Source organism: Armigeres subalbatus, chromosome 1 (genome assembly GCF_024139115.2).
Source record: "Armigeres subalbatus isolate Guangzhou_Male chromosome 1, GZ_Asu_2, whole genome shotgun sequence".
Lineage (NCBI taxonomy): Eukaryota > Metazoa > Arthropoda > Insecta > Diptera > Culicidae > Armigeres > Armigeres subalbatus.
Window position 1 is genome coordinate 300,984,903 of NC_085139.1, and position 16,324 is coordinate 301,001,226.

The window sequence follows — 16,324 nt, forward strand, 5'->3', positions numbered from 1 at the left end:
GGTACATAATGAAAGCGGCAGGGAAGTCGGTCCAACAACCGTTCCAGCAGAGCGAGATCCAGCAAGCAAATGAGGTGCTCTGGAAGCAAGCGCATACGAAGCGCATACGAAGCAAGCGCATGGAAGCATACGTTGCAGAAGAAGCTTGTGAAGAATACAATGCATCCTCAATTATTGAAGCGGTCAAGCACGCTGTACCACATGAAGCCGACGTTGAATAGAGTGGGAGTAATGCGGGTATATGGGCGGCTGAAGCAAGCCGCGTACATGCCGTCCGATTATTCTGCCAAGAAACCATAGGATAACGGAGCTGCTTATCCAAAGTTGTCACAAGGCGTTTGGCCATGCGAAAAAAAAAATCGGTGTTCCCTGAGCTGCGACAAAGGTTCCACATTCCGAATCTTCATGTGTCTGGTCCAAGGTACATCGGTGTCTACCACAAGTCCTGTAGATGGCTCCGCTACCGACGCTGCATATAATCCCGCACCAGCGGCCATTTAGTGCGGTCGCCGTTGACAATCTTGGACTAGTTACGGTGACGGTCGACCGTCGGAGCGAGAAACGGCGCTGTTCACCTGCTTGGCAGTTCGAGCGGTCCACCTCGAGGTAGTACATAACCTGTCAACGCTTGATGGCCGTTCGGCGGTTCGTTTGTAAGCGGGGAATGCCGCAGTAGTTCTTCTCAGACAACCGGACGAACTTCCAAGGAGCCAGCAAGGTTGGCAGGAAGATCGACAAGAAATGTTCCGACGCCCTCGTGTGTTCCACCACGAAGTGGAACTTCAACCCTCCCGGAACCCCCCATTTGTGTGGCGTCCGGGAAAGAATGATGCGATCGGTGAAGGAGGCGTTGAAGGTTTTTGACTATGGGTGGAAATTAAGGTGTTGCGACGCTATCCGAGGCGAAGGACATGATACCTGCCTTCTCACCTACATGTCGCAGGAGTTAGATGGGCAGGAGGCGATTACCTCAAACCACTTTCTGTGCGGGGCGGTCGTCGTGGAAGACCTGCAGATGGATGGACCCTTCCAGTTAGCGGATGCATTGCGAGATAAGAAAGTTAATCGAAAAATGAATAAAGAAAGTGAACGATAATGGAACGGACAGAGTAAAAGGTTTTGGCAGCGTATTTATTTTAAGGACAAGCGGAAGATGAAATTGTCAGAAAAGTGAAGTGTAGTTTCGAATTACGATCTGTATTTGAAGAGTGGTGAGTTTCGAAAGAATATCTTCGGAAGTATTAATTAATTAATAACCATACCAAAACACAAATAGGAACGGCCAAAGTGGTGTTGAAAAAGCGGAGAGAAATAGGAGACGCGAGTAAAATAGGCTCAGATTAGAAAGTGAGTAAAGAAACAGATTATAAAAACAAAATCATTGAAATGAATTAACAGGAAGTAACAGGATTATCGCCGGGTGTTGTATTGTTGCATCGTCCAGATTCCGCGGAAAATAAGAAGATTATTACTTGTGCTTGTGAGTTTGTATGCCTATCACAACAAAGAATATATGATAAACCTCGATATTACAGTTTAGAGCTGATCACAATACTGCTACAGAAAAAATAGACTTTTTCTGGACCGATTCCGAACAGATTTCCGTTCTGAGCTCCGACACGGATCCTTTTGTAATTTCAGCAGGATTCCACTCGGAATTTCGGTTTTCTGATGAGATACTGTTTGGAATTCCGACAGGATTAAGCTGGAAATTCTGACAGAATTAGCTTAGTAATTTCTACAGAACTGCACTCGAAATTTTGATAGAACTCCGTTCATAAATTCGACATGATTCCGTTCTGAATGCCTTTCGTAATCCTGACAGGTTTTCGATCAGAATTGCGACAAGATGCCTTTTGAAATAACGACAGAGTTCGTTTTGGAACTCTGACAGGTTTCCGTTCGGAACCCCGACAGGATTCTGTTCAGAATTTTGTAAGGAATTTGTCAGAAAGCCGTTCGGAATTCCAACAGGAATGCATTCGGAAACCGGCATTCCATTCAGTTGTTCATTTGAAGTTCAGCTAGGATTCAATTTGATTTCATTCTGAATTTCTTAATAAACCCATCAATAATACTGTAAAAGTTTCACATTTATTTCTGAAAGCCTTTCAAGCGGAATCGCTTCAGAGAAATTTTAGCATGGTGCCGAGCGAAATTCCCTTAGGTTCAAAAGCTAAATTCTTTCAGGGTTCCATGCAGAACTCTTTGAGTATTTGAAGCAAAAAATCCTCAGTACACTATGCAGAGTTTTCTCAAGTTGCAGACACTTCAACATTTCTTTGATTTTAGCTATTGTGAACAAATATTTCATTAATTTCAGATTAAAATTGACGAGCTCAAATTGTGAAAATTAGCAACATCCAGAAGCTGTTCACGTGCGGGTTGGAAAACTGCTTTATCCTGTAGTTTCTAATCGTTTTATGTCAACCCAAATCTTTCCAGGTCCAGAATTTATGGAGAAAATCCGAACAAATTATTAACGGGAGTCGACTATGCAAGTGTTTAAGGTAAGTATTGTTAATTGAGTTTCGGATTGCATCAACGTTAGCATCTAGTTGCACCTCTTCAGATGTTTTCAACGAAGAAACGATCAAATTAACGTAAATAAGTGCATTAGTTTAAAAGTTCATTTTATCATATTTAATTAGCATAACTCACATTTAACATCAACAACCATTCATAATCTCTAACAGGGACACAAAACTTCACAAGTGGAAGAGTCGTGATTGAGCTATTCCATTTAATTCCTCAACTGAAGTGACTGTATTAAGATAAATAGTGCAAACTTGTCTTCTCGACTTTTACAGACACTTCACTGAACAAGCTCCATACGGATGTTACCGAGAAAACTTTCTAACCGTCTTGAGTTAACCTCCGTCTAGACTCGGAAACGTTTTCTCGCTTTCCAGAGCCCCACACCGTATACGGTTAACAGTATGTAAATTTTAATGACTTCGAAATTGGAAGCATCTATGTACATTTATCATTCGTTTCAGCCGACTGGCAGTAGTTTTGGCAACATTTGCGGCTGAAACGATGTAGTCCGATTTGCGCCAGGCGTTGTTTCGGAAGAAACTTCCCACCCGGAAGAGCGGGCCCAGGAGAAAGGGAAACGGAACTCAATTGAAGCCAGAAGAGGGGATCCCAGCAGAATTCAATTATAATATTAAATGAGTTTAGTGAAGCCTTATTTTCGTGATGACGGCGACGGCGGTAGTGGCTACGAAACCGGTCAGAGAACGAACCTGTGCCACGTGCCATTTGGCGACGATTGTCGGTGCTCCCTGGAAGACACTAACAGAGCAAAAAAAAAACTTCTCCGTAAAAAGAGGTCCCGCCTTTCCCGGCTGCTCATTAAATGGTAGTTTTCATTTTTTTATGCGACGCCTCTTCCGGCGCACCGGAATAGGACGGTGATGGTACGTTAGTTGGAAAACGGTCCCCGTAGGGCTGTTTGGCAACTTTATTAGTTCGTTCTATGGAGGCACGTGTAGGCACAAAGTTGCACGGAAGTGAAGCGTCGAGTACGGATTCTTTCCGGTGAAGCCAGTATGTCGTTGCAGTTCAGTGTAATTTGCTCGAGCAACTTCAAATCAATGACCAGGGAGGAAACTCCAAAAGTTTGTCAGCTGTTTGTTGAGCTCCGAGAATACTCAGAATTTTGTTGAACTCAAATAAAATATGATGCAGTCGAAACGAAAAGTGTTTTCGTTCGCTGTCAAATGGTCATTCGATATTATTTTGTTTATTTCTAGTTGACTTCCAGCACATAGAGAGTAGACTTCCCACCAACCGACAACAGAACTACAGGGGATGGACAAAATAATTAGGATAGGCAAATTTTGGGTAAAATTAGATGTGTTGTAACTATCTTAGTTATCATCCGATTTTGACAATTCAGACATGCCCGAACTAGAAAATTAATGCAGTTTGACGGTATGTCCATGGAACCGACTATGGCCACCGGATTCCGGAGATATTCCGGGTTTTTCGGAGGTAGGTTCAAAACCGTAAATTTGAGGTGGATATTAGGAGAAGTTGTGGTTAAAAATTTAATAATATTAGTAACCACAAATGAAGTAGGGCTCTTGCTGATTGGAACCATATATTGAGATTTGGAATCGGACCAGAATCAAGTGAGATATGGCCATTTCTTTAAAATCGGTTCCGATCGATACTTATCAAAGGGGTCAGGCCAAAACTTCATTTGAATCTCGCTTTTTGATAGATCGGCCACTATGATTTTATTCTAGAAGGGCTCTAATGTGTCCAAAATGAAAAACCAATTGAATAAACGGATCCTGGAGTCGCTGGGATGTCCCCGGGGAACCTGTGAATGGGGACATTTAAGTTTTAGTACCAAAATCAGTCATTCGACGGCTCTTTTTTCATGGTTTTCGATCAGGAAGCGAAGTATGAATATAAAATGGTCCATTGGCGGCTCTGACCGCTTCCAGGATCTACGAATTGGCCCCGGGGAACCTGTTGAAGGGGACATTTTAGTTTTACCACCAAAACCAGTCATTCGACGGCTCTTTTTTCATGGTTTTAGATCAGGAAGCGAAGTATGAATATAAAATGGTCCATTGGCGGCTCTGACCGCTTCCAGGATCTACGGATTGGCCCCGGGGAACCTGTTGAAGGGGACATTTTAGTTTTACCACCAAAACCAGTCATTCGACGGCTCTTTTTTCATGGTTTTAGATCAGGAAGCGAAGTATGAATATAAAATGGTCCATTGTCGGCTCTGACCGCTTTCAGGATCTACGGATTGGCCCCGGGGAACCTGTGGAAGGGGACATTTTAGTTTTATCACCAAAACCAGTCGTTCGACGGCTCTTTTTTCATGGTTTTCGATCAGGAAACGAAGTATGAATATGAAATGGTCCATTGGCGGCTCTGACCGCTTCCAGGATCTACGGATTGGCTCCGAGGAACCTGTGGAAGGGGACATTTTAGTTTTACCACCAAAACCGGTCGTTCGACGGCTCTTTTTCATGGTTTTCGATCAGGAAGCGAAGTATGAATATAAAATGGTCCATTGACGGCTCTAACCGATTCCAGGATCTACGGATTGGCCCCGAGGAACCTGTGGAAGGGGACATTTTAGTTTTAGCACCAAAACCAGCCATTCGACAGCTCTTTATTCATAGTTATCGATCAGGAAGCGAAGTACGAAAATAAAATGGATCATTGACGGCTCTGACCGCTTCCAGGACCCAAGGATTGCCCCTGGGGAACCTGTGGAAGGGGACATTTTAGTTTTACCACCAAAACCGGTCGTTCGACGGCTCTTTTTTCATGGTTTTCGATCATGAAGCGAAGGATGAATATAAAATGGTCCATTGACGGCTCTGACCGATTCCAAGATCTACGGATTGGCCCCGAGGAACCTGTGGAAGGGGACATTTTAGTTTTAGCACCAAAACCAGCCATTCGACAGCTCTTCATTCATGGTTATCGATTAGGAAGCGAAGTACGAAAATAAAATGGATCATTGACGGCTCTTACCGCTTCCAGGACCCAAGGATTGCCCCCGGGGAACCTGTGGAAAGGAACATATAAGTTTTAGCACTAAAATCAGTTATTCGACGGCTCTTTTTATAGGTTTTCGATCAGGAAGCAAAGTATAAATATAAAAGGACCATTGACAGCTTTGACCGCTTCCAGGACCTACTGGTTGCCCCCGAGGAACCTGTGGAAGGGGACATTTTAGTTTTTACACTAAAATCAATCATTCGACAGCTCTTCTTTAATATAAGCAAAGTATTAATATAAAATTTACCATTGATGACACTGACCGCTCTCAGGACCTACAGAATTCCCCCCGGAAAACCAGTGGAAAGCAGCACCAAAACCAATATCTCGACGGCTTTTTTTCCTGATTTTTGATCAGAAAGCGAAGCGTTAATGGATCTGACCGCTTCCAGGACTTACGGATTGCCCCCGGAGAACTGTGGAAGGGGACATTTTAGTTTTAGCAAAAAAACCAATATTGAGTATAAATTGGACCATTAAGGTGGTTATACAACAAAGCCACAAATCGGCCATCTTGGAAACCACGTGCTTGTTCTAGTGATTTTTCAAGAGCACGAATTGAGAGAACCATAACCCCCATGGGGATGAAACATCTGTAGATTGTTTGCTTATTCATGCTAAACAATCGACTTTAATTTCAGCATTGTACGACAATTATTACGCTAGATTTGAACTTTTGATAATAGGAGTAGAAACCCGTGTGGTGAATTTGAAATTCACCACATGGCCTGATTGTATAATCACCTTAATGGATCTGACCGCATCCAGGACTTACGGATTGCCCAGGGAGAACTGTGGAAGGGAACATTTTAGTTTAGGCACAAAAACCAATCATTGGACGGCTCTTTTTTCATGGATTTCAATCAGAATGTGAAGTATGAACAAGAAATGGACCATTGACGGCTTTGGTCTGCCTACTTCATACTTCGCTTCCCGATCCAAAGCCATGAAAACAGAGCCGTTGTATGACTAGTTTTGGTGCCAAAACTAAAATGTCCCCTTCCACAGGTTTCCTGGGCCAAGCTGTAGGTCCAGAAAGCGGTCAGAGCCCTCAATGGTCCCTTTTATATTCATTTCTCGGTTCCTAATCGAAACCACTAGAAAAGAGACGTTGAATGGCTGGTTATGATGCTTAAAATAAGATGTCTCCTTACACAGATTCTCCAGGAGCAATCCGTGGGTCTTGGAAGCGGTCAGAGCCGTCAATTGACCATTTTATATTCATACTTCGCTTCCTGATCAAAAATCGAATGACTGCATTTAGTGCTAAATGTCCTCATTCACAGAATCCTCGAAGGCAATCAGTAGGTCCTGGAAGCGGTCAGAGCCGTCAATGGTCATTTTTAATTCATATTTCGCTTCCTGGTCGAAATCCATGAAAAAAGAGCTTTCGAATGACTGGGGTTGATACTAAAACCAAAATGTCCCCTTCAACAGGCTCCCTGGGGCCAATCCGTAGGTCCTGGAAGCAATCAGATCCGTCAATAGACCACTTTATATTCATACTTCGCTTCCTGATCGAAAACCATGAAGAAGAGCCGTCGAATGACTGGTTTTGGTGGTAAAACTAACTGGTAAAAACTGGATGGCCCATAGGTTCCCCGGGGCCAATCCATAGGTCTTGAAAGCGGCCAGGGCCGTCAATTGATTATTTTATATTCATGCTTCGCTTCCTGATCGAAAACCATGAAAAAAAGCCTTCGAATGACTGGTTTTGGTGCTAAAACTAAAATGACTCTTTCCACAGGTTCCCTGGGGCCAATCCGTAGATCCTGGAAGCGGTCAGAGCCGTCAATGGACCATTTTCTATTCATACTTCGCTTCCTGATCGAAAACCATGAAAAAAGAGCTGTCGAATGACTGGTTTTGGTGGTAAAACTAAAATGTCCCCTTCCACAGGTTCTCCGAGGCCAATCCGTAGATCCTGGAAGCGGTCAGAGCCGCCAATGGACCATTTTATATTCATACTTCGCTTCCTGATCGAAAACCATGAAAAAAGAGCCGTCGAATGACTGATTTTGGTGCTAAAACTTAAATGTCCCCATTCACAGGTTCCCCGGGGACATCTCAGCGACTCCAGGATTCGTTTATTCAATTGGTTTGTCATTCTGGACACATTAGAGGCCTTCTAGAATAAAATCATAGTGGACGATCTATCAAAAAGCGAGATTCAAATGAAGTTGTGGCCTGACCCCTTTGATAAGTATCGATCGGAACCGATTTTAATGAAATGGCCATATCTCACTTGATTCTGGTCCGATTCCAAATCTCAATATATGGTTCCAATCAGCAAGAGTCCTACTTCATTTGTGGTTACTAATATTATTCAATTTTCAACTACAACTTCTCCTAATATCCACCTCAAATTTACGGTTTTGAACCTACCTCCGAAAAACCCGGAATATCTCCGGAATCCGGTGGCCATAGTCGGTTCCATGGACATACCGTCAAACTGCATTAATTTTCTAGTTCAGGCATGCCTGAATTGTCAAAATCGGATGATAACTAAGGTAGTTACAACACATCTAATTTTACCTAAAATTTGCCTATCCTAATTATTTTGTCCATCCCCTGTATGTTCTACGAAGTGTGAATTGGAAAGAATTTCCTATTTTAAACAGCATTGGTTGGTGGTCCCGATCGTCAATATCACTAACCTCTATTTCAATTCGACTAAAATGAAAACCCCCTGAAAATTAGAAATTTTTCATAAAAAAGTAGGAAATTGGCAATAAAGAAATCAGGGTAAGGGCAATAAATGAAAATAAAATTTCCACAAATAATGCAACATTTCAATAAACAATTAAGAATTTTTCACAAATCGAAAATAAATTAGCATTTTTTAAAGCAAAAAATTCAATTATTAAAGAAGAATTTTCCATAAAGAAATCAAAATGTGCCTTGAGAAAATACAAAATTTCTATTAATAAATCAATTTATTATTGCTTATAAATAAAAACAAATACAAAAAAAAATCCATGAAAATCAAAAAAATCAACAAAAAAAATAAAAACCGGAGGGAATACTGACCGGATTAAGTAGGGAATCCTAACCGGATTAAGGAGGGAATCCTGACCGGATTCCGGAGAAAATACTGCCCGGAATAGGGAAGAAATCCTGATCGGAATCCGGAGGGAATCCTAACAAGATTCCAAAGGGAATCCTGACCGGAAAAGGGAAGAAATCCTGATCGGAGCCCGGAGGGAATCCTGACCTGATTCCGGAGTAAATCCTAACCGGATTAAGGAGGGAATCCTGACCGGATTCCGGAGAGAATCCAACTTCAAAGGGAATTCTGACCGGATTCCGGAGGAAATCCTGACCGAATTCCGGAGGAAATACTGACCGGTTTCCGGAGGAAATCCTGACCGTATACCAGGAGGAATCCTGACCGGATTTCAGAGGGAATCCTGACCGTATTCCGGATGGAATCCTGACCGTATTCCGGTGGGAATCCTGACCGTACTCGGAATCCTGACCGTATTCCCGGAGGAATCCTGACCGGAATCCTGAGGGTATCCTGACCGCATTCCAGAGGGAATCCTGACCGTATTCCGGTGGGAATCCTGACCGTATTCCAGGAGATATCCAGATCGGATTCCGGAGGAAACTCTGACCAAATTCCGGAGGGAATCCTGACCGGATTCCGGAGGGAATCCTGACCGAATTCCGGAGGGGATTCTGACCGGATTCCGGAGGGAATCCTGACCGGAATAGAAAAGAAATCCTGACCGGATTCCGCAGGGAATCCTGACTGGATTCCGCAGGAAATCCTGACTGGATTCCGCAGGGAATCCTGACCGGAATCCGCAGGGGATCCTGACCGGATTCCGCAGGGAATCCTAACCGGATTCCGCAGGGAATCCTAACCGGATTCCGCAGGGAATCCTAACCGGATTCCGCAGGGAATCCTAACCGGATTCCGCAGGGAATCCTAACCGGATTCCGCAGGGAATCCTGACCGGATTCCGCAGGGAATCCTGACCGGATTCCGCAGGGAATCCTGACCGGATTCCGCAGGGAATCCTGACCGGATTCCGCAGGGAATCCTGACCGGATTCCGGAGGGAATCCTAACCGGATTCCGGAGGAATCCTAACCGGATTCCGGAGGAATCCTAACCGATTCCGGAGGAATCCTAACCGGATTCCGGAGGAATCCTAACCGGATTCCGGAGGAATCCTAACCGGATTCCGGAGGAATCCTAACCGATTCCGGAGGAATCCAAACCGGATTCCGGAGGAATCCTGACCGGATTCCGGAGGAATCCTGACCAGATTCCGGAGGAATCCTGACCAGATTCCGTAGGGAATCCTGACCTGATTTCGAAGGAATCCTGACCGGATTCCGAAGGAATCCTGACCGGATTCCGAAGGAATCCTGACCGGATTCCGAAGGAATCCTGACCGGATTCCGGAGGAATCCTGACCGGATTCCGAAGGAATCCTGACCGGATTCCGAAGGAATCCTGACCGGATTCCGAAGGAATCCTGACCGATTCCGAAGGAATCCTGACCGGATTCCGAAGGAATCCTGACCGGATTCCGAAGTGAATCCTGACCGGATTCCGAAGGAATCCTGACCGGATTCCGAAGGAATCCTGACCGGATTCGAAGGGAATCCTGACCGATTCCGGAGGAATCCTGACCGGATTCCGGAGGAATCCTGACCGGATTCCGGAGGAATCCTGACCGGATTCCGGAGGAATCCTGACCGGATTCCGGAGGAATCCTGACCGGATTCCGGAGGAATCCTGACCGGATTCCGGAGGGAATCCTGACCGGATTCCAGGGGGAATCCTGACCGGATTCCAAGGGGAATCCTGACCGGATTCCAGGGGGAATCCTGACCGGATTCCAGGGGGAATCCTGACCGGATTCCAGGAGGAATCCTGACCGGATTCCGCAAGGAATCCTCACCAGATTCCAGAAGGAATCCTGACCGGATTCCAGAAGGAATCCTGACCGGATTCCTGGAGGAATCCTGACCGGATTCCTGGAGGAATCCTGACCGGATTCCCGGAGGAATCCTAACCGGATTCCCGGAGGAATCCTAACCGGATTCCCGGAGGAATCCTCACCGGATTCCGGAGGAATCCTCACCGGATTCCGGAGGAATCCTCACCGGATTCCAGAGGGAATCCTCACTAGATTACGGAGAGAATCCTCACCGGCTACCGGAGGAAATCCTGACCGGATTCCGGAGGAAATTCTGACCGGATTCCGGAAGGAATCCTGACCGGATTCCGGAGGGAATCCTGACCAGATTCCGGAGGAAATCTTGACCAGATTCCGGAGGAAATCTTGACCAGATTCCGGAGGAAATCTTGACTAGATTCCGGAGGAAATCTTGACAAGATTCCGAAGGGAATCCTGACCGGATTCCGGAGGAATCCTGACCGGACTCTGGAGAAAATCCTTATCGGATTCCGGAAGAAATCCTGCCTGAATTCCGGAGGAAATCCTGCCCGAATTCCGGAAGAAATCCTGACCGGATTCTGGAGGAAATCCTGACCTGATTCCGGAGGGAATTCTGACCGGATTCCGGAGGGAATCCTGACCAGATTCCAGAGGAATCCTGACCGGATTCCGGAGAATCCTGACCGGATTCGGAGGAATCCCGATCGGATTCCGGAGGGAATCCTGACCGGATTTCGAAGAGAATCCTGACAGGATTCTGAAGAGAATCCTGACAGGATTTTGGAGAGAATCCTGACAAGATTCCGGGGAGAATCCTGACCGGACTCCGGAGGAAATCCTGACAAAATTCCGAAGGGAATCCTGACCGGATTTCGAAGGCAATCCTAACAAGATTTGGGAATCCTAACAATTCCTGATTCCTGACCGGATTCCGAAAAGAATCTGTAACAAGGTTACACAATCCTAGGTATAAGAAAAAAAATCCATCTTAATCCCAACCCAAAAGAAATTTTAAAAATATTTAAAAAAAGGAATTATTAAAAAAAGGAATAACTGTCAAAACGAAGATTGCGTTCTTGGTCTCAGATGATAAACCTCAATAAGGAATTCACTAAATGTGTTCAATTTTCAAAAGTTGGTTCATAATCAAAAAGACAGCCACGAAAATGATCAAGCGAATGAACGCGAGCACGATAGGTACGATGAATGTACAAAATGATTCTTACGTTCTCTTGTATTCCGACTGTGAACCGTAGAAGACCATTTTTGGAAGCAAAAGTTGAAGACTTGAACTGAAGTGAAAGTTTGTCCGAAGTGCAGTTTTTGAGATTGAATAGGATTTATATCAAGTGAATTATTATAGCTTGTAATATTGTATTACGCTTAGGGAGCGAACTATACAAATTAGCAACAAATTTGGTGATATAGGGGAACGGTTCGCCACTTCATCTCATAGCTCCTATTTCCATCCCATCAAAAACAAAGCAATGGAAAGGAATTTGGTTTGTTTATTATTTTTGTGATTTTTTTTAGCAGTGAGCACGCATGTTGACAAAAAGAAGCAACGAATTTGGTGCCGTATTTCTTTGTTTAGCGATGAGATGGATATATGTACAGTGAGATGGAGATTGGAACAGTTCCCCTATGAAAAGCACGTGTGGCAAGTACGATTCGATAATAGGTCCCATTGTTTCCCTAATGAGGTTACTTTTTATAACGTTCAGACTAAAGTCCCGTTGAATGTTATGCTCCAGTGAAGTTAGCTAACAAGAAATCTACAACTGAGACAGAAAGGTAAATGGTAAAGTTGATAACGTCAAGATCAAAAAGTAATCCTTCGTCGTTTGAAGATTTTCCCTTCAAACGAGGGTGCACCCTAGGGCCGAGCCAACCGCCCGTCGCAGTGACATCGACGCGTTGATCGACTGTACGCCCTGGTATCAATCAATGATGATGCAATACAACATGCGACGTGCAGCATAACGGTGACGTCACACCATCTTGGTGTGTTCCTTCTTTTCATCGCACCAGATATTCGAGTCACCAACCAAAGTTTCATCGGTTATCCGATAGAGGACTCACCACAGTTGCAAGGCAATCCCGTGCAAGTTATGCTAAGCACACTGGGACAGAACTGATGAAATTCGTACACCACATCGTGCGTTATCCAACGGTTTTGGATCGCGCCAACAAATAAGTGCACTTACCAACCGCCGCTGGACATCGATGGAACTCCCTCATCGCTTCCGGAAGTTACAGTTCAAGTAAGGTCGACCAAGTTTTGTAATACTAACCCCTTCCAAATTGAGTAAAATTGTAAAAAACGAAAAGTGGAAACTGTTTCCGATTGATATAATATTAAGTCAGGAACCTGCGCAGTGAATCGTTTAGCCCCCTAGTAACACACATGTTGTAGAGCAGTTACACTAACTCAAATGCGACCAAATTTGGTCACATTTAAGTTGCTGCAACCAAATCAACGTGAGTTGTGCTACTAGGGCCATAAATAAACGCATGGAAGTAAAAACTTTGTTTTAAAAAGGCAAGCGTTAGTAATTCAGTTGAGGAGTAAAAGAGAAAATTCAAATCATTACGTTTTTTTTAACGATTAGAATAGGCTCTAGGAGGGGAATCCTTAATGGTAAACTTCCCACCCTGTGACTTGTGATTATTATGATTAATTTATTCTTTTGGGTTGGTTTCGGTGCGCTTAAGTATTGAGTGTGGGTTGAGGTTTGAAAAAAGGACTCGCTCTGGGAATTCCTGGCCGGGTACGGGAATTTCGAATGAGTTTTGCGGCAGTGTAAGAATTGCCTGGCGCTAAAGTGAAGGCTGTCAATTCCGTCCGAACCTTTTCTTCCGCTCCAAAGTCCCGTTACAAATCCTAACCGGATTCCGAAGGGAATCCTGACCGGATTCCGGAGGGAATCCTGACCAGATTCCGAAGAGCATCCTGACCGGATTCCGGCTAACATCCTGACCGAATTCCGGGGAGAATTCTGCCCGGATTCAAGAGAGAATCCTGACCGGATTCCGAAGAGAATCTTGACCGGAATCCGGAGAGAATTCTGATCGCAATCCCGAGAGAATCCTGACCGTAATCCGGAGAGAATCCTGACCGGAATCCGAAGAGAATCCTGACCGGATTCCGAAGAGAATCCTAACCGGATTCCGGAGAAAATCCTAACCGGGTTGCGGAAGAAATCCTGATTGTATTCTGGAGGAAATCCTGACCGGATTCAAAAGGAAATCCTGAGATTCCGAGGGAAATCTTGACCCGATTCCGGTGGAAATCCAGAACGGATTCCAGAGGAAATCCAGAACGGATTCCAGAGGGAATCCTTACCGGAACAGGGAAGCAATCCTGATCGGAGTCCGAAGGGAATCCTGACCAGATTCCGAAGGGAATCTTGACCGGATTCCGGAGGGAATCCTGTTTGGATTCCGGAGGGAATCCTGACCGGATTCCAGAGGGAATCCTGACCGGATTCCGGAGTAAATCCTGACCTGATTTCGGAGTTAAACTTGACCGAGGTCCCGGAATGAATTTTGACCGGGATTTCGAAGGAAATGCTGATCGGATTTATTTATTTAGCAACAACTGCCAACAGGTGAAACATACGCACCCCAATGACATACTATACGGCATACATTATAAATGGAATGCTCTAAATCTAACACAAAATACTCTTAAATCTATTCTTATTAGTTATACGAGGAACATGAAAATCAAACACTTCGTAACACCTATTAAACACGCGACACATGCCTTTGATTGGCTCATTGATTCCGTAGTTAGTTCTACAAGCACGAATGTACAAGAATGAGTGTGAGCGAAGATTACGATTTCGTATGTTTACTTCGATCTTTTCTAGCAGATCTGGACAATCAATATGGCCTTGAAGCAAATCTCCAATAAAACAGGCTTTTGCAACATTACGCCTAGCATTAAGTGTTTCCAAGTTTATAAGCATGCAACGGTTCTCATATCTTGGTAAATTATAGGAATCTTGCCAATTGAGAAATCGGAGAGCAAAGCGGATGAACTTGCGCTGAATTGATTCGATTCGTTGAGTATCATTTTGATAATATGGTGCCCAGACTGCTGAAGAATATTCTAATATAGGACGGACTAATGGGCTGCAAAATGGTGGGTTGACATCAAGGAAGGAGCGCCCAACAGAGCTCTGGTCCCCACAAGTCCCTATCTCACGCTTCCACGGGTCGTCCGATGACAAAAGACCGCCAGCTAAGGGTTGTGTACTTAGCTGGTAGTGCAGCCTGGGCACTGTTGTCCTTCTGACATCAGCTAGAGTGAGAAGGTACGCCTCGAGCGTCTGTTCACCAGGAGGTGCGGCTCAAACAGCGTCTGACTGGTACCCAGCGGCTGATTAACGAAATGCTGTATCGCGTCAGCTATACCTAAGGTGGCAGCCCCATCATCGCGATGTAGGTAACGCGACCCCGGTAAGGTAGCTTACTGAAGCCTCTCAAATACCACGAAAAATGGAGATAGAAGAAAAAGAGAACGTTATTTTTGGCAACCGACCCGGCAACGAAATAAGGACTAGGATTGGAAACTCGGTACCCGACTAGAAGAGCATAACAGAAACTGAACACAATTTTAACATATTGTGATATTTATAACTTATTTTGATACAATTTTGTTCTCAGTGGCCATTTATCTTTCAAATGTTGTAACAGGATTATATCATAATATGATTTAAAAAATGCCCAACACCGAATTGCCCAACAGTAGGCAATTAAAATAGATGCAACAAAGTCTCCCAGCCATAGATATCACAACGCTGATATAATTTGAGAAGGTTGCCTTATTTGTAATGTTGTTAGTTCCATGTTCTCGAAAAATATTCTTGTTCGAACAAAAACAAAAATTTCTGATTGTTGATCACAATCTGGAGACCTATTGCGAGCTGTAAAAATTCCAACTGCACAGAAACAATATATTTTGTATCTGATTCTATTATAAATTTCTATCAAAATATGTTATTTTTATGATAAAGTTGTAACAAAATTTGATAGTTTTTTGTTCCCAGTAGTGTAGTTTTTGATAGAAATTTAGATATTTTAACAACATCCTGCACCATGTTTCTATCAAATTTTGTTATAAAAATTTAGTATAACATAATAACATAGGTTGATATAATTTTGATATGACCTTCTAGTCGGGTACCTGGAATGTCAGGACCCTAAATGAACCTGGACGAGTGAGCCTTCTGGCTCGTGAACTGCAGAAGGTTGGAGTGAACGTGGCTGCTATTCAAGAAGTCCGATGGCCTAGATCCGGAGAACGTGAATTTCGAGCCGTGGATCCCACGACCAATACTGCATTCAAGTATAACATCTATCACAGCGGCGGTGAAAAAGCAGAGCATGGAGTTGGTTTCGTAGTGATGGGCAAGCAGATGAAGCGAGTGATGCGGTGGAAACCCATTAGCGAACGAATCTGTGTGTTGAGGATACGGGGCAAATTCTTCAATTACAGCCTAATCAACGTTTACGCACCGACAAACGATAAATCCGACGACGTGAAGGACACGTTTTATGAATGTCTTGATAAAGCCTATGGAGAGTGCCCAAAGCATGACGTGAAAATTGTTATCGGAGACGCTAACGCTCAGGTCGGTAGAGAGGACTTTTTCCGTCCCATAATCGGTAGGGAGAGCCTTCACTCCGCACTCCGCTACCAATGACAACGGCCTACGGCTAGTAAATTTTGCTGCTGCCAGAGGGATGGCCATCAGTAGCACCTACTTTGCACGAAAGAACATCCGAAAGCACACCTGGAGACACCCAAATGGTGAAACTTGCAACCAGACCATGTTCTGGTGGATGGGCGCCATT